Genomic DNA, 2,911 nt, shown 5'->3' on the forward strand with positions numbered 1-2,911 from the left:
CAGCGCGCGCCGCCCGCGCCGACCTGGCCGCCGCGGCTCGACTCGACCGGGCTGGGCGCGGCGCGGACGCTGCGGAGCGCGAGCTGACGGCCACACCAACCGGCCCGGCCGGGACAACCGCCGCCGCCGCCGCCGCCGCCACCTTCCCGACTTCTCCTGAGGGGGAGAGACGAGGAAGGGGGACGGCAAGAGGAGGCCCGCCCCGGGCGGCCTCGGGCCAAGTGCCGGCCCGCGCCCTCTGCTGGCCGGGAGGAGTTACTGCGGCCGCGCTGAGGCCTGGGTTCCGGCTGGGGCCAACCAGAGAAGGCGCGACGATGATGATGACAGTATTTATTAAGCGCTTGTATATGCTAAGCGCATTGCACGGGTTACTCTCGTCTCCTGCTTAAAACTCTCCAAGGGCTGCCCACTGCGTTGGGGACAATTCCAAGTTCCCCACGGTGCCCCAAAACGCTCTCCATCATCTAGCCCAGCCTGCCTCTCTCACTTCATCCTGGTTTACTCAGCCACAGTGGATTTCCCTTTGTACCGCGAAGCTCCCTTTGGACCCAAGACCCTTGCTCTTCTCTCTGTATCAGAGTTTCTCAACTTTGCCACTATGGACGTTTGGGACTAGATAAGTTTTTGGTGTAGGGGCTGTCCTATGCATTGTAGGATATGGGGCAGCATCCCTGGCCTTTACCCACTAGCTGCCAGAACGATCTCCCCCCACCTCCCTAGTTATGGCTACCAGAAATCCCCAGGCGTTGCCAAATGTGGAGCGGTGGTAGAGACATGAAATCAGCAGAGCTGAGGACCACTGCTACGCGTGGAAGGCCACGTCATCCAAGCATCCATGGCAGGCAGTCCCTCAGCGCAGTCAACCCATTCGGTGTTGCTTCCGACCTTCCTGCAAAGTCGCTGTCGGTGAAATGGCTGTGTTGTGTTTTCTTCATAGTTCCAGCTGTTTGAAATCCTGCTTCTTATTTAGTGCTTGCCGTGTGTTGTCTGGGGTCTCCGTTTAGGCTCCAAACAGCATGGCCCCCTGTGTTTTCTTCACTACTCCACCGTCTGCCCCTCCCAGAGCTAGAGGCTAGGTGCTCCATGTTTGTGGAATGAATACATTAGGTATCTCATTTAATCTTCACAAGATCTCTTTGCGGTAAGCATGATTGCTCTTTCCATTTTACAAATCTGGAAGCTGAAACTCTGGGGGATTAGGTTAATTTATCCTGGGATACCTATGGGGAAAGCTGGGATTTCAACCCAGACAGTCAGACTGCAGGACCCAGATCTCTTAATCACTCCAAGAATCCACAGCCGGCAGGATGTTAGAAACATCCGGGCCCCTCACTTCCCGCAGGAGAAGAGGAGACCCAGAGAGCTGAAGTTCTAAAGTCGTTCAGCTAGAGAATGGGAAAGTAAGATTAAAATCTGTCTTTCTTGCTTGCCAAGGCTAGCCTCCAGATTTCCCATGAAAGTGACTGGGTGAATCAACCAATGAGACTTCATATTAATATAATACTGTTAATAATAATTAATGTTTTTAATATTAAAAGAAAGGGATTGACAGATTTTGGATAGGTTAATGGATTTTTTTAACTTTCTGTTATGGAAAATATCAAACACCTATGAGCCCATGGCCCACCTTCAACAATTATCAGCTCAATGCTAATGTGCTTTATCCATACTCTCGCCATCCTCCCATCCCTCCTCCTATTATTTTGAAGCAAATCCTAAATATCATATCATTCATCTGCATATATTTTAGTCTGTATTGCTAAAAAAATAAGAACCTTCTCTTTTTTAAACTTAGCCACAATACCATTAGCACACCTAAAAAATGAACAATAATTCCTTAAAATCATCAAATATCCCATGAGTGTTCAACTTTCCAATGATCTCATCAATGTTTAAAAAAGATTGTTACAGTTTGTTTGACTCCACACATTGCAGTTCATAATATGTCTCATAAAGTCTCTTTTAGTCTATGAGTTTCCCCTCCATTTCCTTTTTTCTTTGCTTTTTTTTAAGGAACTGGGCCATTTGTCATCTTGTTTTCCATAGTCTCTGTCATTTAACGTTTTTCTCTATCCACTCTATTTCCTAAAAGTTTGCTGTTGGATCTAGCTCACTCGTATCCAGTTCAATTTTTTGGCAAAATTTTATTTCTTTGTGTTCTTCCATCAGGAGGCACATAGTGGTGGGGAGGAGTCTTTCTATCTTTTTATGATATTAGCAGCCATTGTTAAAGTCTAGATTCATTAATGTTGATATTATAACTCTGTCATTCCTTCTTCATTTATCTGCTGAAACATTTCCATAAATAAAAGCTTCCCCTCAGCTACTGTTTGGCACAGTTCATGTCAGAAAGGCAGGATAAATGTTTGATGCCTTTCCTTTACTCACAAATTTTCAAAATTATGTGTTCACAATGGTGATCAGTATTTTTTCAGTGTCATTACCAACTCAAGAATTTAAACATATTTGATATATTTCATGTCCTTGGTGCTTACATTGTCTCAGGATTGGCCAATGGGAGCCTCTTAAAGTCGGCTCTGTGTCTTTCTGATGAGACCCTTGACTTAAGGTCAACTAGAATGCCACTGCAGGAGGGCCCTGGGCTGTTTCGGAGATAAGAGCAATGAAATGTCCAGTCCTGGACTGATCAAAACAGAAGGCTTACTTACCAGGCCCACTCTGGCTAAATATAAGACAGCAGTCTCTTATTCGTCACCAACAAACACACTTAACCTCTAGCCAATGGCTTATTTGTTGGTTTCTATATTTGTAATGCTCACTTGTCATTTGTATGTCTTCTGGTTGTTCATCTCTCCACGGTCTATTAACGTCTCTTAAAGGCCACAATCAGAAGGCGTGACTGTAGCACCTTGTGCACATAGTTATTAAACTAAGTAGTTGTTTTATTATC

Source organism: Equus quagga, chromosome 17 (assembly GCF_021613505.1).
Source record: "Equus quagga isolate Etosha38 chromosome 17, UCLA_HA_Equagga_1.0, whole genome shotgun sequence".
NCBI lineage: Eukaryota > Metazoa > Chordata > Mammalia > Perissodactyla > Equidae > Equus > Equus quagga.